The following is a 24,859-nucleotide window of genomic DNA, read 5'->3' on the forward strand; positions in this document are numbered from 1 at the left end:
TCTCTATGCAAAACATTACATGGAACGCCTTTAATTTCAGAAACAGGAATAGCTAAAACATGATAAATCGTAATGACTTCAGGATGGGTATCCTTGACCAAACAATTTGCAGAGACTTGTATCATCACAAAAACACTAAGGTAGATCCTGATCATATTGTATATATTCTTTAGTCATCAGCACAATAATATCTGGGCTGTATCCAACATGGATAGTTTTGAGAATAAAACACAGCTTAGCAATTGTGAGCCAGGTCAATTTCTTAATAATTCCTCATTTGTTTCATGGTCTCTTTCTCACATTTATTGGCAATGTTTGAATTATCCCTTCCCATTTACTGCATGCCAAGTATTTTTAGACATTTCCAGCCAGACAGCAAAAGCAAACACCTAATCAAGATCATTACTGTTGAAAAACATTCTGCAGTTAATTGCCTTTCAGCTGGTTGTGCCTTTCTCCACTGCCAATCTTATCTAAATTGCAGAGAAGCCAACCTCTTCAGAGGTCAGTTTTATAATTCAGTTCATCTCCTACAAACCTTATCTTAACCGCCAACAGCAAAATGTGAAATGGCTCCATAATTCACCCCCCAAACACCTCCCACATATACTTTGGAGCAAAAGCAAGTTTAAGAATGATAGGAAATCTCTTATCTCCCCTGATTCTCCTTTTTAAAACAAATTGCATTCTTTATAGCAGCCTCTGCCATAATTTAGAGTTCTCTGGAAGCAGTGAATGGTCAATCTCACAATACTGGGCTGGGAGGATCACACTTGGAATATTGCATCCAGTTCTTGTCACCACAATACCATAAAGACATTAAGATTCTGGAAAGAGTGCAGAGAACACCAACAATGATCAGGGGACTGGAGGCTAAAACATATAGGGAACGGTTGCTGGAATTGCGTATGTCTAGTTTAATGAAGAGAAGGATTGCTGACATGATAGCAGTGTTCCAGTATGTCAAGGGCTGCCACAAAGAAGAGGGAGTCAAGCTATTCTCCAAAGCAGCTGAAGGCAGGACAAGAAGCAACGGACGGAAACTAATCAAGGAGAGAAGCAACCTAGAACTAAGGAGAAACTTCCTGGAATAGTTTACCTTCAGAAAGTCATTGGAGGCTTTCAAAAAGAGATTGGACAACCATTTGTCTGAAAAAGTATAGTCTGCGGCTTGAACAGGGGGCTGGACTAGAAGATCTCAAAGGTTCCTTCCTACTCTATTATTCTAGGTTCTAGGTTCTAATCTAGGACAGGAATGAGAGCTGCAGAAGACAATCCTTTTCCTCGCGTTTATCTTTGCACTGAACATAAATGAGTGAAATTTAGAGAGGTTAGACCATTTATTTATTTATTTATTTTTATTGAAAAGTTTTACAGTACATTTTAAGTATACTCCATCCCTCCCCCCTCCCCCCCTCCCCCCCCCCCGACTTCCCAGAGCTGAAAGCAGGGTATTGCCTCTAACAAGCTTAAACTAAAATATGCTAACCAACTGTGAATACACTTTAAATCCTATCACACTTTAACTCCCCTTATACATAGGTAAATAATAGTACATCTTATAATTCTAATATTCATTCATATGCTAGGTGAAATTTTTTAGTCCCATATTTATTCTGAATATATTCAATCCATCTTCTCCATTCCGAAATATATTTCTGTTGCGATTGTTCTTTCAGGTATGCTGAAATTTTTGCCATTTCTGCCAAGTTTGAAACTTTTAAAGTCCACTCTTCTATAGTAGGCAGTTCCTCCTTCTTGCAATATTGCAAAACCAAAAGTCTTGCTGCCGTTATTAAATTCAACATCACAGAGGCGGTGGTAAGGCCTCTCCTCAAGAAGCCTGCCTTGGACCCAGCCTTGGACCCAGCTGTATTGAACAACTTTCGTCCTGTCTCCAACCTTCGCTTTCTTGCGAAGGTTGTTGAGAGTGTGGTGGCACATCAGCTCCCTCTGGTCCTGGATGAAGCGGATTATCTAGACCCGTACCAATCGGGTTTCAGGCCCGGGCACAGCACGGAGACAGCATTGGTCGCGCTGGTAAATGATCTCTGGAGGGCTCGGGACTGGGGGCATTCCTCTGTTCTGGTCGTATTAGACCAGGGGTGTCAAACTCAATTTCACTGAGGGCCGCATCAGCATTGCGGTTGCCCTCAGGGGGCCGGGTGGGTATGGCCAGGGTGGGCGTGGCCTACTGGGTGGGCGTGGCTAGAGTGTATATGGCCTACTGGGTGGGCGTGGCCAGCTCTACATCGTTCGCATCAAGGGTGCCTATGGGGGCCTGGGCGGGAGTGGGACAGATCTGAGGGTCTCTGGCAGGAGGAGGGTCTCTGGGCCAGGGCCAAGGCAGTGGGGGCTGTTCCCTCACTGTTTCCAGGATGGCTTCGCGGGCCGCATGAAACCACTTCGCGGGCCGGATCCGGCCCCCGGGCCTTGTGTTTGACATGTCTGTATTAGACCTCTCAGCGGCTTTCGATACCATCGACCATGGTATCTTGCTGCGGCGTCTCAGGGGATTGGGAGTGGGAGGCACAGTCTTACAGTGGTTCTCCTCCTATCTCCAGGGACGTTCGCAGTCGGTGTTGGCAGGAGGGCAGAGGTCAACCGCGAGGTCTCTCGTTTGTGGAGTTCCTCAGGGGTCGGTCCTCTCGCCTCTCCTGTTCAACATATATATGAAACCGCTGGGTGAGATCATTCGTGGTTTTGGAGTTGGGTATCATCAGTATGCTGATGATACCCTGCTTTTCTTTTCGACCCCAAACCACCCCAGTGATGCCCTCAACGTGATGTCCCGTTGCCTGGAGGCGGTTCGGGTCTGGATGGGGAGGAACAGACTTCAACTCAACCCCGACAAGACTGAGTGGCTTTGCATACCTTCATCCCGGGTTTATTCGGACATTCCACCTCTTGCTATGGGGGGTGAACTATTACCCCCCGTAGATAGGGCTCGCAACTTGGGAGTCCTCCTAGATTCACGGCTCACCCTGGAAGACCACATAGGAGCTGTGACTAGGGGGGCTTTCGCCCAGGTTCGCCTGGTGCGCCAGTTGCGGCCCTATCTAAGCCGGGATGATCTATGCACGGTCACTCATGAGCTCGTGACCTCTCGACTAGACTACTGCAACGCTCTCTACATGGGGCTGCCCTTGAGGACCACACGGAAGCTCCAACTGGTACAGAATGCAGCCGCGAGAGTTGTGTTGGGAGTCTCCCGATACTCCCACGTTACACCTTTGCTCCGTGAGCTGCATTGGTTGCCAGTTGCCTTCCGGGTGAGATTCAAGGTACTAGTAATGGTGTTCAAAGCCCTACATGGCAGGGGTCCGGAGTACCTTAGGGAGCACCTGCTGCCGGCATCGACTTCCCTCCGCCCTGTGCGTTCCCACAGAGAGGGCCTCCTCAGGGTGCCACCGGTCAGAGAATGCCGACTGGTGGCCCCCAGGGGGAGATCCTTCTCTGTGGGCGCCCCGAAGCTATGGAATCAGCTACCGGTTGAGCTCCGGACGGCGCCCGACCTTCGCTCCTTTCGCCGCGAGCTAAAAACATACTTTTTTGAACAAGCTGGCCTGGCCTGATGAGGGGATTGGGGGGGGGTTGTTATTGTTTTTACTGGGTTTTTAAGATGTATTTTAATATGGGCATTTATTTAATCTTGTTTTAACTTTTGTAATTTTGTATTTTTATTCTTGCCCTGTTCACCGCCCTGAGTCCTTCGGGAGAAGGGTGGTATAGAAATATTATTAAAATTAAAATTAAATTAAATAATAGTACAATCAGTAATAATACCCAATAAGAATAACTGTAGGGTAAACCTTATCTTTATCTTAAATATCTTCTGCATATTCCACCAAATTTTAATCCAAAAAACTATTTAATCACCTTTAAGCCAACTTCAAATGTTTTAAACAAAGTATTTTACAACTTTTTAAAAAAAAACTTTCTGTCTTCCCCCTTGCTTTTATTTTATTTTCCTTATTCTTTTGTACTTCACGCTTTCTCTCAGAAGTTATTCCGTCGCCATCTTCCTACCCTTCTTTTAAGTTGAACCGGAGTTAAAGATCATATACGTGCTGTTTCTGTATTCTCCCACTCAGCTCTGCCTGCGTCCAAGTAATCCAAAGTACAATGTTGAAAGCAGGGATGGTTGCAGCGTCCTGTTCTGTTTCAAAGCCTTGAAACAGAAGAGTCCCGAGTCTGGAGTTAATTCAGGCTCCGAGGGAGCTCTCAACCTTCAATCCCCAGATTAAGTTCTGGGGATCTAGGGGAGCTCTACCTCTTACCTGAATACTCACCCCCCCTCTTCTTCTGAAGGGGGGATTCCCAAACCGCGAAACAGCTGATCATCGCTGTTTTCACGGTTTAAATGGAACAGCGGGGCTGACGGTCAAAAATGACCGCCATCGACGAAGCCTTGCCACCCGGAAGTCAATTTTTAAAAAATAAATTAGGGACATTAAGCCAGGGCTTTTCAACCTTTTCACCCATCGTACCACTTTTAGGATAGGGCAACATCCGAGTACCACCAGTTGCCTAGCAAGGTGTCAAAAACTTGATGACCCCCCCCCAAAAAGGAAAAAAGTGATGAAGTACAGGTAGTCCTCAACTTACAACAGGTTGCTTAGTGACTGAGGTTACAATGGCGCTGAAAAAAGTGCCCCCCAAGCCACAGCCGAGCAAGACCCCTGCCTGCCCGCCCGTGCTCTTCCTCCTGTCTGAGGTTTTCATTGTTGTGAGCATTTCTGTTGAGGATTGGCAGCGGGGGTGGGGTGGGGGGTGTTTGATTTTTATTCCCCCGTCTGCTGGGTGATTGCAGCAGGTTTGGGTCACTTCACATGACCCTGGGACACTGTGACCATCATAAATATGAATCAGTTGTCAAGCATCTGAATGTAAATCACAAGACCCTGGAGATGCTGCAACATTCCAGCTGATCGGCGCTTCTTCTGGGCTCAGAAGCACCAGGATCAGCGGCGAGCTCCAGCTGGATCCTGGTGCTGATCCTGGTGCTTCCACTGAGCCCTGACAGCCCCGAAGAAGCACTGAAGAAGCACTTTTGCTGAGCCCTGACAGCCCTGCAGCTCCCGCTGTCTCTTGCTCAGGCTTTTGCGGTGCTGCCACCAGTTCAGCTCATTCCCCTCCCTCGCTACCACTTTTCTAGGATGGGCGCGTACCAACTTCCAGGTGCTGATGTACCACAGGTGGTACCTGTACCACTGGTTGAAAAGCCCTGCATTAAGCCATTCAGAAATGTCACGCTTTTAAAACTTTTTTTTAAAGAAGGAAAAAGTATTACTGCAATTAGGGGTTTGTTGCTGAATTTTGGATATGGATTCTTGGGGGAGACTTTAACACCATGTAATAAAGGTGTTCTGGCCTAATACTACAACTGAACTCCTGTCAAATATGAACAGTCTGATCACTCTTTTGAGCTGTCAAATTCTTGCTACAATAAAGGAGCTATTACTAGACAAAAACATTTAAAAACATGAATTTTTAAGGACAAAAACTTTTAAGGAGATAAAACTTTGACTTTGAGTTTTGTTGGTTCTGTAGGTTTATTGTTACAGAAATGGTTATAACTTCATTACTTTATTCTATTGTGTTAAAAAGAGTCGGAAGTCAACGCTTTTCTTTCTTTTTTCCATTTTACCCTGCACTTTTTCCTTTTTCTTTTTTTTCTCCCTTACTTTATGTTTATTTCTCTTTGTATTTTAAATTTTGATAAACTAATAAAAATTTAAATACTAAGAAACAGAGCCATGGAAAAAAGGTTGAAAGGCCACTACTGGTCAGAAAGGACAATTGGGTAGGATACTCTAATCTATTGGAAATCAGCTGCTATGGCCCAAGGTTAAGAAAGAGCTGATTAGATAGGGCTGTATGTGAACATGTGCCAATACACAGATGCATGCTTGGCTGTGTTACAGACAGGGAATCGTAAGGAAGAGCCAATGGCACTCTGACTCTAGATTTTATACCTCTGTTTTGGGAAAAGCAAACAAAAAGATTCTTGGGAAAGACAAAGAGGGAATTAGACGGCTTTATTATGATAGGCATGGAAAGGGGAGATGGGGCACTTTCCCCTTTCATAATTACAGATCTCCAGGCATGCAATCAAATGGGCTGGCACACCATTCCAAACAGATGCAAGCAGCAATGGTTGCACAAATGCAGAATTGAGGAATCCCATCCGTCATCATCAGGCTGGTGGCTTCAGCTTCCTTCTTCTGGGAGAAGCATGTGGTAGTGGCTGTTTGTTCCTCTTTTTTAACCTGCCAGAGGGGGTGTGTTCTGTGGGTGGAGGTGTGCTCTGATTGGGTGGGGGATTAAGTGTGTTCTGATTGGGTGGGAGTGTGTTTTGAATGGTGGGTGTGTTCTGATTGGGTGGGGGTGTGTTTTGAGTGGATGGGCTGGTCTCAGCAGCCAGCCTTAGACCTGAGCTGGTGAGTTGTGCTGCTTTTGTTCGGCTTCGTGTTTGTGGTGGTGCCAGAAGAAGGAAGCTGAAGCCACCAGCCTGATGATGACGGATGGGATTCCGTCGAAACGTTGCTCCCACACCTTCAACTCTACGCGGGAAAAAACCCAAATGACCAAAGATCCACATACAAACACCCGCGAAAACCTCAGAAAACACACACACACACACACACATATATACACACACACACACACACACAGAGAGAGAGAGAGAGAGAGAGAGAGAGAGAGAGTATATATATGTAGGTCTTGGCGTATTCAGGTCTTTTCCGGTATAGGATTGAGGGTGTCTTGGCGACGTTTCGACGAGGTCCCACTCGTCATCTTCAGGCTGGTATCTTCAGTTTCGTGCTTGTGCCCATCTCAGTGCCCTCCATTGTCCCCATTGGCCATATATGTTAGGAATAATGGAAGTTAAAATCTCAACTTATAAAGAAGACGTAGTCTATGAGAAAGCTGGCTTTCACAAATCCATGGAAGAGGAGAAGAGTATTAGGTGTAACAGCCAAGAAGTTTGACTATTAGCTGCATTGCTTATAGGAGATGGCCTTGTGCAGCGTATATCAATAAATACATAGTAAGACTCGACAGAGGTAGAAACAGAAGAGTGGTGGGGCTCCATATATTCACAACAAATATATTTTAGTGTTAGGAACAAAGAAGTGGTCTGTAGGCTGCCTTGACAATTGCTAATAGACTTCCTAAAAGTATCTGTTTGCTATTATTTAGTTCCAGGCAAGTCACCTTTGAATTGAGCTCAGCTGCTGATGGTTTCAAGGACATAACCAGGATATTATCTTAGCAACAGAACAGAAATAGTTTGTGATTGCCTTCTGATTTGCTACTGCACAAGTGCATTTGACACAGTCCAATACCTAAGCTATAGAGACCACAATATTGTGAAATGAAGAATAAATAAAGGCCAAGTCTATGTAATGAAGTATGATACAATAGAAAGGGAACAAGACACTTGATACAATAAATCAGTGCATTCTGTGCACCCCTATTTAAGAGATAGTACAAGGAAAGTTGCTGTTTAATCATTCTCAGTGTTTGCTGAAACAAATTAAATGACTTGACTTTCACAAAAGATAAAACAAAGATATACGAGAATCTTTATCTTCTACCATCCTAAACTGGTTAGTGATGAAATCTTGGAAAACAGTATTTCATGTTAACTACTCTTGGTTAAAACATTAGCATCAATTACAGATACAGAAATTCACCCAAAATATACAAACGATCCCATTAATTAAGGCAGAGTAGGCAGTATAATTAAAGGGACATGGTGGCTCAGTGGGTTAGGACGCTGAGCTTGTCGATCAGAAGGTCAGCAGTTTGGCGGGTCGAATCCCGAGTGCCGCGTAACAGAGTGAGCGCCTGTTACTTGTCCCAGCTTCTGCCAACCTAGCAGTTCGAAAGCACGTAAAAATGCAAGTAGAAAAAGAGGGACCACTACGGTGGGAAGGTAACAGCATTCTGTGCGCCTTTGGCGTCTAGTCATGCCGGCCACATGACCACGGAGACATCCTCAGACAAGCGCTGGCTCTTCAGCTTTGAAACGGAGATGAGCACCGGCCCCTAGAGTCGGAAACGACTAGCACGCATGTGCGGGGGAACCTTTACCTTTACCTTACTTATCTTACTCTAATCATAAAGATCCAGAATTACTTAATACAGGATTCTACAGCTGAAACAAACTGTGAAGAAAGAAAAGCATGGCTTTTAAGAAAAGCCCAGAATCCTTGCTGACAGCTTTCTTGAAAACAACAAAGATGAAGGTTGAATATAGAAAAGAAACAATTTAAAACTGATTATTTGGAAGAACAAGCTAATACATGGTGAATAGCTGAAAGATATGGGAGGAAAAGATGTTACAAAAAACCCATGTGGAGTTGATTAAGATAGGCTTTCTTTTAGTGGCTTAAGAACAAGCTTTGCTAATTAATTGCATGAAGGCAAAAATTAAAGATGTAACAAGCAACAGCAAATTTGTTGGCTTTGTAGTAAAAAGGATCAAAATAATTGACCATTTGATCCATGACTGCAGCAAAATTTCACCAACTGACTACAAGCAGTGAAAGGACCAAATTACCAGAATTATTCAATGGAAACTTTGCCAGAGGTTTGGATCTGAATTAGTAAAAACTACTGAGACCATCAAATTGAGAAAGTTTCAGAAAATGAGCAAGTTAAGAACTTATGCAACTTATGTATTTTCATATATGGTGGACCTGTAAGAAGGTTAAAGCATTTTGGATTAAAATTTGGTGGAATATGCAGAAGATATTTAAGAAAAGGATAAAGTTTTGTCCGCAAATGTTTTTATTGGGTATTATCACAGATACTACCGTTGTGGACACTAAGTTGATGTTGAATTTAATTACGGCAGCAAGACTTTTAGTAGGGCAATATTGGAAGAAGGAAGAACTGCCGACTATAGAAGAATGGACTTTAAAAGTTTCCAACCTGGCGGAAATGGCAAAGATCTCAGCGTATTTGAAAGACCATTCGCAACAGAGATATATTGTGGAGTGGAAAAAATGGATTGATTACATCCAGAATAAATATGGGAGTAAAAAGTTTCATTTAGCATTTGAATAAGTATTGATATGATATTTATATTGCTTGTAGTCATTTTATAAGAGTTAAAGTGCGATAGATTTAATAGTTTATTGTTGTTTGCATATGTTAGATTATGATTGTTTCTACTTTTATACCTTGTATTTAGCTCTGGGAAGTCGGGGAGGGGGGAGGGGGAGGGAGGGAGGTGTTGGGGAGGGTTGGGAAGAGGGGAGGGGGTTGGGAGGGGTTTTGTTTTGTTTTCTTATAAATAAAATGTACTGTAAAACTTTTCAATAAAAAAAGAACTTATGCAACTTTAAGATCCAAATAGACAGGCCTTTTAGGTTTAGGTTTAGGTTTATTATATTTGTATACCGCCCTTCTCCCAAAGGACTCAAGGCGGTGAACAGGGCACATTCTCCGACATTCTCTGACCGGTGGCACCCTGAGGAGGCCCTCTCTGTGGGAACGCACAGGGCGGAGGGAAGTTGACACCGGCAGCAGGTGATCCCCGAGGTACTCCGGACCCATGCCACGTAGGGCCTTGAAAACCATTACCAAAACCTTGAATCTCACCCGGAAGACAACTTTTGTTCATAACATGCCTGGGATAACATTAATTGAAAAGAAGAAAGTCTAGTTCATTGATATTGCTATTCCTGGTGATGCTACAACTGAGGAAAAACAATTAGAGAAAAAAAATTACAAAATGTCAGGATTTGTCCTTTCTTGGGAGTCACCAGCTCAAACGTATCCCAAATTACACTTCCGGACCATGTCCCAGGCACCTCAGCCTGTTCTGCTCAGTTAAGAGTCCATGTCAGAGTGAATCTGAGCAACTTTACCCATCAGATAGCCTGAATAGTCCATACAGAGGCCTGATAGATGTTCCAAGGAGCCCTCCTTATTCTATACCAGGGGTCTCAAATTGCCGTCCTGTGGGCCGGTTGCATCATATGGGAGCCGTTCCCACCCCAGCTCTGGCAATGCAAAAAAAGTCACGATACATTTTATACCCATGCTCTAGTCTATAGCAGGGGTCTCAAACTGCCAACCCACAGGCCGGATCCGTCATGCCAAAACCGCGCCCACCCCATTGCTGGCAATAGGAAAAAAGTCATGATACATCACGACACATCATGTGACGTCACAAGTTCGACACCCGTGCTCTATACAGGTTATCCAAAACAGAGTTGCTGGATGGCTATCAGTGGATGCAATAAGGGTGGAGAAATACTGACATTCTGCTACCTTTGTTGCCACAAGGTAATCCCTAATATGGGATTTCAACCGTCCAGTTAGAGTCTTCATCCAATAGTACCCCAGGCCTCTCTTTTGGCACTTCATCTCCCAGAACCCCTCAGTAAATCAAGGTGCACCCCAGGACCAATGCACAGGAAGAGGCCACATGCAAGCCTCTTTGCTACACATGAATATTCCACTTGTATACAAGGCTATACGGTAATAACATGCTCTTCGAATTCCCATTACTAGAGTGGTGTAGAATGCTCCTATTAGTTTCTTCAAGCATACACACAGTGCACTTGGGAACTTCTCTGTGTAAACAATCTCCTTCCTTAGACAGTAGCTTCAGCCATTCATCCAGCAAGTGATCTCTTTAGTTCCTCTAAAGAGCATTAGCTGAGGTAAGCAGGGAGAAACCATCCCCTTGCATCTCGTGGAGTCCCTAGGTGTTTGAAGTAATGCTTTGTCATAGCAGGAAAAAGAAAAACAAATTTACAGGAACAAATAGACCCAAGTCAAGGTAAATGCTTTGGGAGATAGTTCCTTTGCTGGCAATGGGGTGGGTGCGGTTTCGCCATGACACATCTGGTCTGTGGGCTGGCAGTTTGACACCCCTGGTCTAGTTTAATGAAGAGAAGGACTAGGTGGTGACATGATAACACTATTCCAATATCTAAGGGTTTTGCCACAAAGAAGAGAAAGTCAAACTATTCTCCAAAGCATCTGAAGGCAGGATAAGAAGCAATGGATGGAAACTAATCAAGAAGAGAAGCAACTTAGAACTAAGGAGAAAGTTAGAACAATTAGTGGAACGACTTGCCTCCAGAAGCTGTAGGTGCTCCAACACTAGAAGTTTTAAAGAAGAGATTGGACAACCATTTGTCTGAAATGGTGTAGGGTTTTCTGCCTGAGCAGGGGGTTGGACTAGATAGAAGAACTTCAAGATCCCTTCCAACTCTGTTATTTTGTTATTCTGTTAATAAATAAGTGCAATGTGCAAAGCCAGCTTACAGAGTTTCATGAGTACGGTACCTTAGTCATGGGGAAATTATATTCAGAAAGTGTACTCGTATTTAATCTTTTTAGCGCAATCCTGTAAGCAAGGAACTTTATCATTTATCATTTTATTTATTTATTAAACAAATTTAGATAACCCCCAATTCACACGTAGATGATTCTGGGCAGCCTACAAAATTTAAAAATCTGACATATAATAAAAACCCATCCCCCCTCCCACACACACCTTCCCATGGCATCAACAACACAATCAAATCAGCCACTTGATCCATCTCAATTTGTGGTCCCCAGGACTGCTGACAAAACCAGAAAAGCAACAGGGTGGACACCAAACGTACTTCAGGAGGAATGATGTTCCATAAAGGAGACACCACCAAGGAGGTCCTTTTGATGGTCACCCGCCAGATGACCATCCCTAATCAATGGAATCTGCAACATGCCCTGCCTTCCTGTCCTGGTGGGCTGGGTGGATGTAACAGGGGAGAGGCGGTGCCTCAAATAACCTGGCCCCAAACTATGTAAGGCCTGATAACTGATGGGAGGAAGCAACTGATTCAGGTTTGATCAGATCTGTTCCCTTTCCAGACAATAAAAGTTATCCTTGCTTTATATAAAGATTTAAATCCTACTCTGGTAATGCACATCCATCGCTCAGATTTCTGATAAACTATTCCAACAGCACTTCTTGAGGGATTTCTTTTAGAGTTTATATAGACAAATTGCTCTGTATGTTACATCAGAGACCAGGGACTTCAGAACCCAACAGAGCAGATATGGGCAATATCCACAAAATGCTGCTAGAGATTTTCTTTTTTTAGTAAATAAAATTGAGGGATGGAATAAAATTGAGGGATGGAGCCTTGGTGGAGCAGTGGGCTAATGCCTCCTTAAGTAACACCAGCTGCCTGCAATTAGTGCAGGTTCGCATCCCACCAGGCTCAAGGTTGACTCAGCCTTCCATTCTTCCAAGGTAGGTAAAATGAGGACCCAGATTGTTGGGGGCAATAAGCTGACTTTGTAATAATGCCTCATGGGGGGGGGGGGCGCAAGCCCTAATAAGCAGGCATATACATAGAATGAAGGCTATTGCTAAGCACATTGGTTTGTGCTTAAATTGTAAGCCACCCTGAATCTTCGGAGAAGGGTGGGATATAAATGGGATTAAAAAAAAATCATCTTATGCAAGGCCACCTGAGTGCATTGAAGAATGGTCATTTATACCCAATAAATAAGCAGCAATGGGGGAAAAAGGAAAAGTGTTTTAAGGGTAACTACTAGGGACAATTTGGAATGACTGAGGCAAGATCACACTCCCAGATTAGGAAAGCAGTCTAAATTCTGATAGTTGTAAAGCCTGCCTCAAGTTTACAGTGCACATTAAACAACAGCCTAAAAGCCCTGTGAGTGTCCTGGTGACATGCAAAGATTGGTCTGTCTCCTAGCAACTGCTTATTCTTCCTTGGAGAGGTTGTCCAGGGAATTGGCAAGTTATTCAGTGTTCTAGTCGCAGATCATAGCACAACTCCCTCCCGCACACAATAAACTAGGCATTCATTTTTTTTATAATAACACACCTGCACTTCCTGCATGAAGCTTAACTTTCAGCAGAGATTCACAGCTGATATGAAGCGGACTCTTACTTCTATTTTATGTGTCAAGCTATTTATGCCTACAGCCATACCATCACAGTCAAAATTTGAACACAAGCTCTATTCCTAACTCTTTATCCCACTCTTTAGCCCTGTAAGCCAGAAGACTACAGCAAGCTGCACATCCTTTTTTGACACTGGCATGTTCCTAATCTCACACAACCTTTTGAAGGTATACGTTGTTTTTTTACATAAAAGTAATAAATGGGAAGCTGGTATAGTGTGATGCAAGGTGCCACCTTCCTCTCTCAGCTTATCTCTAAGAAACTTCCTGGGCACAAGAAACTCAAAGATATTTCAATGGGGTGGTGGTGGGGGGACTGTTACAACTTGCTTGAAAGTGTGCCCATGTGCCCAGGAAAAAAAAGGAACCTGGATGTAGAGATAAGTACACATTCCTTGTGATAATGGACATGGTTTGTGACTAGTCATGGCCCCTATGAGTAGACTCACAACAGGTACTCAGAATTCACAATAAATTTACCAGTCCAGAAAGTTTAAGAGTCCATTTGGAAAACAATGCTCCTAAAAAGAAGAAAAACAGTTCGGATTATAGATGACTACTTTTCAAACTTGGCAATTTTAAGATATGTGGACTTCAGCTCCCAGAATTCCCCAGCCAGCTGTACATCTTAAAGTGGCCAAGTTTGAGAAACACTGTTATAGATTTTGCTCCCTCCTCTCTATGGTTCAGGATGTTCATTACACACCTTGTAGTCTCAACAGTTTTTTCCAGCTCAACATTAACAACCCAAGTTTGTGAGGGAGCTATATGCAAAGATACATACAAAGATACATACAAGAGCCAGTTTAGGCTTTCATGCCTAAAGAAGAACTAGAAGTCATAGTCTCCTGGTTTCTAAGCCAGCACTTCCACCATGTACCCTCAGAATTCCTCCACAAGTCTTAAAGTTCCAAATTTGGAGACCTCTGGTTTATGTCAACAGATCCCCTTACCCATCATTGCCACCAAAGTAAGTCTCACAGCCTCCATTCAGTCATCCACCCTTGCATAACTTGGATGCCCAAGCTCAAAATTCAAACAAAGCAAAACAAAAGCTTACAAGCATCTCAAAACATAGGAGAACTTGGAACAAAATGCTTAGCTAGATAAGTTTGCCAAACAAGTTCCTGGTATCAGCTGTCCTGCAACTCCTCTTACCCTTAAATTAGGCACTGGGATTACACATGGTCTTTCGAAGACTTAGATATTGCTTCCAAAGCCCTTGGGACCTATAATGGAAATATAATCTTTCTAATATGACAGAATGTGAAAAGAAGGAAAGACACAAGGTATTCAATTATGTATTGGTATATATTTACACATGCACACACACACACACGTGCACATACACAAACATGTGTGTGTATGTGTGTGTTTTGCCTTTACTGAAGTGCAGCCCCCTGGCCCCTTGGCCTAGAGAAGTCATATGCTCCCTGACTTATGTTCCATGTAGATTTTAGCAAAAGACATCAGGTTTCCTGAAGAGAAAATAAGAAGTGATACATTTCTTCACAAAGAAATAAAGTCTTCCCAACTCTAAAAGGCCATTCTGCAAAATATAGCAATAGGAGTGGCATTGGCTAACCAGTTTCAAATCACTCAAAGTGGCACAGAGTTGGGACTTGCAATGTTTGCAAACTGAGCAAATCTCTTGATCTGTTTCTCTCTCTACTAGATTACTGGGCGATCCTGCAGATTTTTTCAAGGAAAACAGACAAAAATCATGCACTATATCAAGCTTAGATATAGTGAAACAATTTCTGGCATTTGCAAAGTCCTAACTTTAAAATGATTCTAGATAGCAGAGAAATGGTGGGATGGGGGGTGGGGAATTCACTGCCACAACTCCTGGAGGTTGCTACTAGTCACAGTGTAAAACACTAGGCTCAGATACTATAGAACAACCTAGGAGGTGAAAGTGCTGTGTATACACTCTAGTTTACGCATCTGAGCATTTATTCATTAGCCAAGCTCACCCATTCAGGCAAACACATATAAAACTGGAGTCACGTTTAGCTATCAAATCACTCCTCTATTATTTTAAAATACTTTTTCTTCTTTCTCCATTAAATTCCTGAGTTAAGAGTGAAGACAAAAATTATACACTCAGAATAAGGTAAAGGTAAAGGTAAAGGTTCCCCCGCACGCACATGCGTGCTAGTCGTCGTTCCGACTCTAGGGGGCGGTGCTCATCTCCGTTTCAAAGCCGAAGAGCCAGCGCTTGTCTGAGGATGTCTCCGTGGTCATGTGGCCGGCATGACTAGACGCCAAAGGCGCACGGAACGCTGTTACCTTCCCACCGTAGTGGTCCCTATTTTTCTAATTGCATTTTTACGTGCTTTCGAACTGCTAGGTTGGCAGAAGCTGGGACGAGTAACAGGCGCTCACTCTGCTACGCGGCACTCGGGATTCGACCCGCCAAACTGCCGACCTTCCGATCGACAAGTTCAGCGTCCTAACCCACTGAGCCACCGCGTCCCACACTCAGAATAGTCTTCCTTAATTAAGTGTCCTTCAAATGGTTGGTCTACATTTCCATCAACAGGCAAAAGGTTGGGTAAGGCTGGAAACGCTGACCAACTCATCTGAAGGATGCTGGATTAGGAAAGGCAGTTCTAGATGAGCCAGATTTCTTTCCAGTCTTAATTCAGCAAGGAAAGAGAAGACAAAACAAAGTAGCAACTGTTAGGACCATGAGAAATGCTTATTAAAGTATAAACATCAAATCCACTGGAAACTTGAAGGTTCCAACCAAAGCTCACAAAGAGGTAGGTGACTGAGTTGTAGTTCCAGAAACTAACAACAATAGAATTAGCTTACTTTAAATCAACATTTACTTATAAGTCTGCAAACAGGAGGAAGAGATGCAGAGAATTCTGCTTCCGTTCAAAGGAACATGAAAGCCTTTTAAATACCTGGAACATCGCAGGAGCAGACAGCTGTCCCAGCAACAGACCTGAACAGAAGTGATGAGGAACTACATATATGTGAATCAAAATATCCCCAAACTTCTTAAAAGGGATAAAAAATACATCTTCACCAAATCTGGGCATCATTATTTGGAAATAAATCACATACTAAACAGTTTCCCAGTACCCAAGTAAGTAAACAACTCAAGACCCTTTCCCTGTATTTTCCTGTATTTATGATTAGTGACAATCAGCAGCAGTTTCCTGCCATTTTGAGGTAGGAAACAGCAGTGTAAATACTAATTAAGCCTATTTTAGGATTAAAACTAAGAATCTTAAGGGTTCTCTTAAAATTCCACCTGCAAGGCAAAGCCCCATTCATCATCCAAGCACTTTGCAATTTCATCCCAACCCTAGAATCTTCAACTTCCCAGAAAGCTCCTGGCATCCATGGTTGCATATTTTCCTGACAGATGTGCAAGAACAACACAAGCAAATCCTCCCAACAGATTTTGCACCAGCTTCTGGTATGTTGCCAAGCTCCGTCACTATTTTTATCCTTCAAAATATTTTTGTTCCTATTTGGAGACTTTCCAGATGTATGGAATATCAGTTCTGTTTACAAAATATGTTCAACTCCCCACCTCAATTATTCTGTGCATTTCAATTTATTATAGCCACCCATCTCAATTAGCCAGCACATATATTTTATTTCTATTTTACACATATGAACCCATTCCGTAAAGCTTTTCAACAAGGTACATTTTTATGACATTTGAAGAAGCCCAAATTGCCACCTGAACCATTCTGTTTATTAAATTTATATGCTGCCCATGTCACCATCCAAAGGAACTAATTGGTTGCTAGATCTGAGGATTAGTGTTTGTTGAAACATCTGCTTCACAAACAATCCAACATGGCAGCCATTTTAGGTTGCCACAATATTGTAAGCCCGTAGCTTCAATTAAAAAGCCACCTATCTGGAGAAATATAAACTGGGACTTTGCATATATATTCACTCAACCAGGAGTGTGTATATGTGCAAACACAAACATGGTTTGAAAATGCTTCTTCCTCAAAGACATCAAAATCTTATCTGTGAAAAGCTAGCAAATTAACTGGAAGGGCACTAAGCTGATTTCTCCAAGCTTAACCCTTCACTTCAGATTTGGATAAAGCAAAGGACAATAGCTTGCATGAAATCCACTCCGCAGCACCCTCTTTTGCGGGACCTCTAGAACTCCTGAATTCAGAGATTCAGTGTTACAATAAAGATATTTCAGCAGCGTGATTTTTCATATCCTCTTTCAACATCCCTCTCATGCTAAGACAAACTAAATTTTCCATTTTATCTGCTTTGTCGTCCTGGAGAGAAGATCAGAATCAGAAGGTATTGAAAGTAGCTTCCTCTCACTTCAACCCTTGAGGCCCTTTCCAAAGCACATAGAAAAGAGGGTGCTGGCCCTTTAAAGCTGGGAAGGTTTGGCCTCCTGCTCCCAGTCTCCCATTAGATCCTGGGGGAAAAAGGGTACCCCAGATATCTCACCCATAGAATCACTGTGGTGCTGAACTAGCTCTCCTGCCATCGTCCATCCATGAAAGTGGGCTTGCTCTGCCAAAACTCATGAAGCAATTTCTACAGGGTGCCGATGAAAATGAACCCTAGTTAGCAATTCCAAGACAGGAAAATCATTCAGTGGTTTCCCACTGCTCTCAGCTATTGTGTTGCTGGCTGCAGGTGTGATTAATTGTCAGGAAGTCAGGCAATTCCCAACCATCAGGTATCTGATTTTCACCAGCAGAACTTTGTAACAGTTGCTTCCAGCAGTTCAGACACTAGATTGTGAAAGAGGGCAGAGCCACAAGAATGCTTCTGGTGCAGACAGCCTCCCCCAGTGGATTGGTCCTTCTACCTCAGGGCTCTCCAAACTTGGCAATTTTGTGATTTGTGGACTTCAATTTCACAGTCATAAGGTTGCCAAGTTGCCACTTGCTGACTGAGGAATTCTGAGAGTTCAAGTCCGCAAGTTGTAAAGTTGCCAAATTTGGAGGCCCCTGCTCTACCCCAATAGCTTGGATTTGAAGTCCCATCACCTCTTGCCACTTCGGTCATACATGAGGAAGGCACTGAATAAGGAACAGTTAGTCTATGGTGAGCCACCCATGTTTCTATTAACCCTTCTAGTGATATGTCTACATATTAGTAATTTGCAACAGCCAGATGGGCCAAGTAGTACTTCAAGTTCAACAGATGTTTCAGAGGAAGCTGTACAACCACTGTACTTGTCCTCAACTTCTTAAAGCAAATGTGTCCCCTTAATCTCAGAAAAAGATGTACTTAGTTTAATGAATGGCAGGACAGATTTATATTAGCATCCTTTACCTTTCAAAGCACTTTTGGGTATTTTAATCTGAAGTATTGCACAATCCTAACAGCCTGGATTAAAGAGAGAACAAAGACTACTTCAGGGTGGTTACCAGGAAGATATTTATATTCACCCTAGGAAACTAGGCTTTGTCTCCTTGATTAGAAAGTCAGATTCTAACTGGGTTCATACATTGAAATGAGCCAACATATGGCTGGTTTGCTTTAGCATGTTGCATAAGACTTTCCATTTGCATTTGAAACCATGGCATATTGTATGACATGAACCCAGCAGTTGGATGAGTTAATGCAGTGTACAACATTAGAGTTTACTTAACAGTGTTTACGTAAAATGCGAAGCACAAGAGAACATATTTTGGTGACCAAGAACCATCACTGAGGATTTATGGACCACAGAAGGAATGGATATAATTATGCATGTAGCAGAAATTGGGGAGGATGTTCCACTTTGAGGGTGGGGGATATAGTTGTTTTAATTGTTTTATGCCTATTTTCAGGGTGTTCCTAAAAATGAAGGAAAACTTAATTTTCAGTTGTACTTTGTAACTTACAAAGTAAATTATAAATGGTATATGGGTTTTGGCTTCACATGCTTGGATTGTCCAGCCACCAGTTTCTTCAATAAACTATGGCTAACCAATCTGGCTTATGAATGAATCATTTTATACCTTTTAGTACAGGACCCAAAGCTAGATAATCTCAAGTAAACCAGAAAAGAAGAATCAGGCAGAAGGGAACTGAAATGATCTTCCAATATTGGGGTGGGGGTGGGTGGGAGGGAGAGAGAGAGAGAGAGAGTGAGAAGGAATGGTAGAACTTGTTCTGCTTTGAACTAAGCAGTTCTCACCTGTATTGATCTGGATGCACATCAGTGCTTTTTTTGTAAAAGAAAAAGGTGCCGGAACTCACACATGTCATACAACCCGCCTTGCCTACCCTGCAAGGTTCCATCCAAAAAAAGGTACCGGAACTCCGTTCTGAGCGTTCTATGAGGAAAAAAGCCCTGCTGCACATAACATTTACATCCAAGGTTAACTCTACTAATCCTGAGCTAAAATGTGCTTGACTAGCTTTAAATGCTACTACTAACATTTCAATGCTCCTCTAATAACGTACAAGCTTAGGCCACAAATTACAGTCTCTTACAGAAGCAACGGTTGAGCTTATGTATCTCACTAAGAACACACTGTTGTTTATTTCGTAAATCATGTTGGATAAATCATAAAACAATTCAATATGTATTGTAAAGAAAAGTTGCTTCTAAATATCCACCAAGTAGATAATAAAAGATGAGCACAGGAGAATAATTCAGACAAAATGTAATTTTGTTTCCCAACCATTTCCACATTGGGTCAACTTATCAGCTATTTTACAATATCACTTGCCTCATAAATTGAACACAAATTGCTTGAAGAAGCCTCAGCAGAGCAACATAGGAAAAAAAATTTCTAAGGGGAGGTTAGAACACAAAGAAGCACGCAGCACCCATGATGGCAGTCAATCATGTCACAAGCCACTTCAAGGGTCACCAAGAAAATCAGTTTTACAGCTGATAACTGTCCTCATTTGCTCAGCAGAGCAATCATTCCCACCACCCAGTGCCAGGCATTTGAACATTTATCACTGCCATCTCCACGGTCCCCCTCCCACTAATTCAGGTCAGGCCGTATTTCCAATAATTTTAAAACCCTCTTTTGCATTTGCAAAGAAAAAAGGGTTGATTAACCAGGCCGAGTTCCTGAAAAGCTCAGCCAAAGATAAAAGTTGCCTCAAAAGCCTTAGAAATTTATGATAATAGCCCTGAAACAGACTTGAACACTGTGAATTTTTAAGTGTCTTCACTGTAATGGGGTCTTTCCATAATAAACCTTTCCATTAATAAGTAAAAGGGGGAACCCCCACACCCACCAGTTTTTATTCTGTGAAATGTGAATGGAAATTAGAGAAGGAAACTATGGAGCAATTAACTCATCCAACTCTCATGAGACGAAAACCTCAAAAAACTAAAAAAAACCAAAAACCCTCCCCTACTTTCAAAAGGTGATCTGGAGGGGGGGGGGGAAGAGAGAGGGAGAGAGAGAGAGAGAAGCAGTGGGGAACCGTCCTTGTTCCACAAGCTCCCATTTGTGTCCAGGAATAACAATTACATGATTATCAGAGTTTCCATATTGTAATTCTGAATAATCTTTTGTTCTTCAGCCTATGGGAGAGTTTGCTTCAAACATGGAGATTCTGAGAACTTGGAAAGTTGCAATATTTTTCTCAGCATTTAGCAAAGCTGACCCAAATGTTTAAAGATGTCAAGGAACAAGCTCATATAGTCAATAAAGCACATTCACACACACAAAGGATGCATTCAGGTCATGCATACACCGTATTAAATGTGAATGAAGTATTTGTGCTGTGCTGTGCTGTGACAAACCTTGGCTTAATCTGAGGGTTTCATTTACACACAATACTAAAACCGCTGGATCCCAAATGATCCATTTTTATTTTATTTTATCTACTACATTAGAAGAACTCAATCACTGAAACACCAATTAGCCAGGCAAATTTTAGCCCAATATATTGTGTGAACTCAGCCCATTACATTAGTTTCTTAATGTACGGCAACCCCCCCCCCAAAAAAATTACATTAGCTGAGTAACCCGTGATTAGGTTCGCTAGTAAATGACTTGTAGGGACACATTACCTTATAGACTTTTTTCCTCCTCTTTATCTGTTCTGAGAAAGATGCTGCTTATGCTTTTCTTTGCTCCAAGCATGAAAAAAATTGAAAGAAATCAGAGTATTGGGGATGAAGGAGGGAAGAGATTATATTAAGCCATGAAAACAGGAGTTCTATTCTTTCAAAGTTGATTTGATCCTCTTTTTCCTTGAAGACAGAAACTTTGCTACCTAGCTTGGAAGATCCGTCTTCTCCATCTGCCCAATCACAAAGGCTTCCTCTGAAGTTACTTAAAGAGCAAGCCTGAGCAAGCTTTGAAAGGGAAGGATCAGTTGCAGTTCTAAAGCCCTGTAGTAGGCACCCCTGCATTTGAAGTTGCCCGTCTTTCCCACAGAGTCACAAACACAAAGAGGCATTAAACTTTTCTAAGGAAAAGCAAATCTGAAGGAACAAAAAAAAAAAAACCAAAGCTTTTACTAAACAATCCTTTTGCTACAGTCTCCACTCCCAATAATATTACTTCTTTATAGCTACAAGAGATGACAGCAGCGCGCAGTAGACAAACAATGAAACCTAGTAGTCCCCCCTCCTTTTCTCCATTGTCCAAGTCAAAAGGAAAACGAAAGGGGGGGGGAGAGAAAGAGTGTTTACCATCAGTTGTTGTTTTTTTTTTTTTTGAGGAGACAGGTGGGCTTAAAAGAGGAAGTGAGGATGAGTGCTGGAGAAAGAAAGATGCAGCACCTTCAAAGTGGGAACACGGCCAGGGATCTTAACAGAAAGCTTCCGGAGATGATGTTTGAGGAGACGGGGGTTCCCTTTCAACGGGACTTAGTTCTAAGTGCCGTGGGAACGAAGCGCCGGCTCCTCCAAAGCTGCGTCCCGGAAACCTCTACCTGTTTGCCCCAACCTCGAAATCTCACCTGCCTCGGGAACCACACGTCACCCTTCCCGCCGCAGCTGCTGCTGCTTGTCGCCGCCGCTTTCAGCAATCCTGCCAGGACCCCGAAGACGAGGCTTTTGTTGCAGCCCCTCCGTCTCGGGGCTGGGGTCTTGGGCGGTGCGGGGTGGGGGTGGGTGGGAAGACTGGAAGGATATTAGCATCTCTAAGGGGCGGCCCCAGAGGGGGGCAGAGGTGAGCCGCCTCCGATTTTCCTCTCCTCCGTCTGGATCCCTCCCTCGGGTAGTCAGCTCCCCCCCCCCTTTCCTCCCCTCCCATCCACACGTGAACGCTGCCTTCACATCCACCTGACAAATCCGCGCCGGGCGCAGAATCTCGGCTCCTTCGCTCGAATCGCCCTCCGTAGCCGGGAGTAGCTTCTCCGGCGCACCTTGAATCTCTTTCCCAGCCCAAAGTCTACTAACTAGACCAGGGGTCTTCAAACTTGGCCCTTTTATGACTTGTGGACTTCAACTCCCAGAATTCCTCAGCCAGCAAAGCTGGCTGAGGAATTCTGGGAGTTGAAGTCCACAAGTCATTAAAGGGCCAAGTTTGAAGACCCCTGAACTAGACCAGCGTTTCCCAACCTTAGGAACTTGAAGATGCGTGGACTTCAACTCCCAGAATTCCCCAGCCAGCAAAGCTGGCTGAGGAATTCTGGGAGTTGAAGTCCACAAGTCATAAAAGGGCCAAGTTTGAAGACCCCTGAACTAGACCAGCGTTTCCCAACCTTAGGAACTTGAAGATGCGTGGACTTCAACTCCCAGAATTCCCCAGCCAGCATAGCTGGCTGAGGAATTCTGGGAGTTGAAGTCCACAAGTCATAAAAGGGCCAAGTTTGAAGACCCCTGAACTAGACCAGCGTTTCCCAACCTTAGGAACTTGAAGATGCGTGGACTTCAACTCCCAGAATTCCCCAGCCAGCATATGCTGGCTGGGGAATTCTGGGAGTTGAAGTCCACGCATCTTCAAGTTCCTAAGGTTGGGAAACGCTGAACTAGACGGACCGTTTGCCCGACTCTCACCTCCCGTTATTGCCGGGCTCTCCCGTTACTCACTCTCTCTCTCTGGCACGGTCGCTTTCCCCCCAGCTTTGGCTAATTCCTCGCCTTAGTTTAGAAATGCACCCCCACTTCTCCTACGCAGCCAGCCCTTCGCCCAACTAGTTACACGGATGTGTTCCTACCAGCTACTCTCGAGATATATTGGACTACATCCCTCCCCATCCTCCCCAGCCAGCACGCCACAGTGCGGGAAAAGATTGGTGGATAGAGCCCCCCCCCCTTGGGGGTGCATCTCTCTGGCTTCCCTCCCCTCTCCCACAGCCACTTTGCATTCACACCGTTTCTTCCTTTCCCCCCCCCCTCCGGCCGATCCCCCTCCCGCACCAACTCCTTCTGCCCCCCCCCTCCCCGCCCCTCATCCATCAGGGCAGCCTTCTCTGCCTTCCAACGACTCGCATACCCTGACCGAGCGTAGCGGGGAAGGGGGCACTTGCCCACTTGCCGCCCGGATCTCTCTCCTCTCGCCTTCTTCCCTCGGGGCTCCCGCTTGGCTTTTCCCTCCCACAGTACCCCCGACCCCCCTGTAGGGGTCGCTTCGCACCTCGCCCTCGGCTAACGTTTCCCAGTTACCCGGGAAGGCGAGAGGCCACCGCGCGCAATTACGCAAACCCACCCTGGTGCCAAACGGAGCCGGCCTTACCAGCCTCGGGGCTCCGCGAACCGTCCAGCGATCACGGCGGCATCGCTCGCCTGCCCGCTGCCCCCCCCCCCCGAAGCTCGCCGGCGCACGGGCGGCTCTGGACGATCGAGGCGGAACTGGGCGACGGGGAAGGGAGAAAGCACAGAAGCAGGCCGAGAAAGGACGAGGGGAGGGCGGGCTTGCGCGCTGGGAACGCCCGGGAGGAGGAGGAGGAGGAGGAGGAGAGCCGGGGCCGGAGACCTCCCTTCGCAGGCGCAGCTTCGCGCCAGCAAGCCAAATGAGGAGAGGAGCAACCTTCGCTCCTCAATCGATGCTTCCTATATAGCAGCGTTTCCCAACCTTAGGAACTTGAAGATGCGTGGACTTCAACTCCCAGAATTCCCCAGCCAGCATATATATACCCCTACACATTTTAAAATATATTCTGGATCTGTGATTTTTAATATAAAGTTAATATACATATATTTCACACATACACGGAGCAGCAGTTTGTACATATTTGTCTGGTCTTAACCAATGCCTGAGTAGATTTCAGAATTTTCATTTTAGATCACTATAGCGTGCCTCTTACCGACTATACACTTTTCTCTTTCAAATACAAGCAGGAAGGGGTGGGACCGAAGAAGAAAGCCACCCCAAACTGAAGGCACGCATGTTCTACCTCTTGTCACTCTATTCCAGCGTTTCCCAACCTTAGGAACTTGAAGATGCGTGGACTTCAACTCCCAGAATTCCCCAGCCAGCATAGCTGGCTGGGGAATTCTGGGAGTTGAAGTCCACGCATCTTCAAGTTCCTAAGGTTGGGAAACGCTGCTATATAGCTCCTGTTCTCCACCGCGTGGATAAATGGCCTTTCCCATTTCATAGAGCAGCGTTTCCCAACCTGGCTGGGGAATTCTGGGAGTTGAAGTCCACGCATCTTCAAGTTCCTAAGGTTGGGAAACACTGTCATAGAGAACAGGTACAGATAGTCCTCGACTTACAGCAATTCGTTTAGTGACCATTTGTTCAAAGTTACCACAGCAATGAAAAAAAGTGACTTGGGACCGTTTTCCATACTTACGGCCATTGGATCATCCCTGTGGTCGCCTGATCAAAATTCAGATGCTTGGCAGCTGACCCGTATTTATGACCATTGCTGTGTCCCAGGGCCGTGTGATCAATGGGGAAGCCAGGTTCACTTAACCATGATACTAACTTAACATTGCAGTGATTCACTTAATAACTCTGGCAAGAAAGTTTGTAAAACAGGGCAAAATTCACTTAACAAATGTCTCGCTTAGCAACAGAAAATTTGG

The 24,859-nt window shown here is 44.1% G+C and overlaps 1 protein-coding gene across 4 annotated transcripts in view; it reads right to left on the bottom strand.

The window, feature by feature from the left end:
* NIN (ninein) overlaps positions 1-22,069 on the bottom strand; it is a 119,208-nt gene extending 97,139 nt beyond the window's left edge. The window contains exons 1-2 of one of the 4 annotated variants that reach the window (XM_083349960.1): positions 21,841-22,069; positions 20,945-21,007 (exon numbers count right to left, since the gene is read on the bottom strand). The gene's annotated coding sequence lies outside the window, so the exon portion shown is untranslated. The remainder of the gene's footprint in view (positions 1-20,944; positions 21,008-21,840) is intronic. The other 3 variants (XM_083349962.1, XM_083349961.1, XM_083349963.1) reach the window with 3 other exon arrangements.
* Between the last annotated feature and the right edge of the window lie 2,790 nt (positions 22,070-24,859).

The sequence above is a fragment of the Vipera ursinii genome (genome assembly GCF_947247035.1).
Source record: "Vipera ursinii genome assembly, chromosome: 1".
Classification (NCBI taxonomy): Eukaryota; Metazoa; Chordata; class Lepidosauria; order Squamata; family Viperidae; genus Vipera; species Vipera ursinii.